The sequence below is a fragment of the Macaca fascicularis genome, chromosome 2 (genome assembly GCF_037993035.2).
Source record: "Macaca fascicularis isolate 582-1 chromosome 2, T2T-MFA8v1.1".
Classification (NCBI taxonomy): Eukaryota; Metazoa; Chordata; class Mammalia; order Primates; family Cercopithecidae; genus Macaca; species Macaca fascicularis.
The window spans coordinates 178628232-178628906 of NC_088376.1; the positions used below are offsets into that span (position 1 = coordinate 178628232).

At 46.7% G+C, this 675-nt stretch overlaps 1 non-coding gene across 1 annotated transcript; it reads left to right on the top strand.

The window, feature by feature from the left end:
* The first annotated feature begins 363 nt into the window (after positions 1-363).
* Positions 364-436, top strand: TRNAK-UUU (transfer RNA lysine (anticodon UUU)). The gene has a single exon. It is a non-coding gene; the product is annotated as a tRNA-Lys (tRNA).
* The last annotated feature ends 239 nt before the right edge of the window (positions 437-675 follow it).

Below are 675 nucleotides of genomic sequence, written 5' to 3' on the forward strand. Positions count from 1 at the left end.
TTTAAGAATATATTCTTGGCCCAAGCAAAAGATTTGAACACTTGTTTGAATTTAACTTTCTATCCAAAATTGCAACTTATCTGCCATCCCATCAGTCCTCTAAAACTGATGGTACAGAAATATAGAAGAGAATTCTAAGTCCACAGACAGATGGGCACTCAAGTAAGGGAGAAAGAAAGGTGTTCACCTGCTGTGTGCAGTTTTTCCTCTCAAACTCATCAGCTGGGTTAGTTCAATTCCTTTTTCCTGAAGTTGAAGGATGTCTAACGAGAAGAGAGAAAGGTTCAGAGGAATTTTTTTTTTATTGTGGCAATCAGGAGTCGAGAATGGCAGTAAATAGCAATTTATATAAAAATTAAGAGGGCCTGGGTAGCTCAGTCGGTAGAGCATCAGACTTTTAATCTGAGGGTCCAGGGTTCAAGTCCCTGTCCAGGCGTTAAGCATAGTTTTGATTTCTGGCCGGGCGCGGTGGCTCAAGCCTGTAATCCCAGCACTTTGGGAGGCCGAGACGGGCGGATCACAAGGTCAGGAGATCGAGACCATCCTGGCTAACACGGCGAAACCCCGTCTCTACTAAAAACACAAAAAATTAGCCGGGCGAGGTGGCGGCGCCTGTGGTCCCAGCTACTCGGGAGGCTGAGGCAGGAGAATGGCGTGAACCCGGGAGGCGGAGCT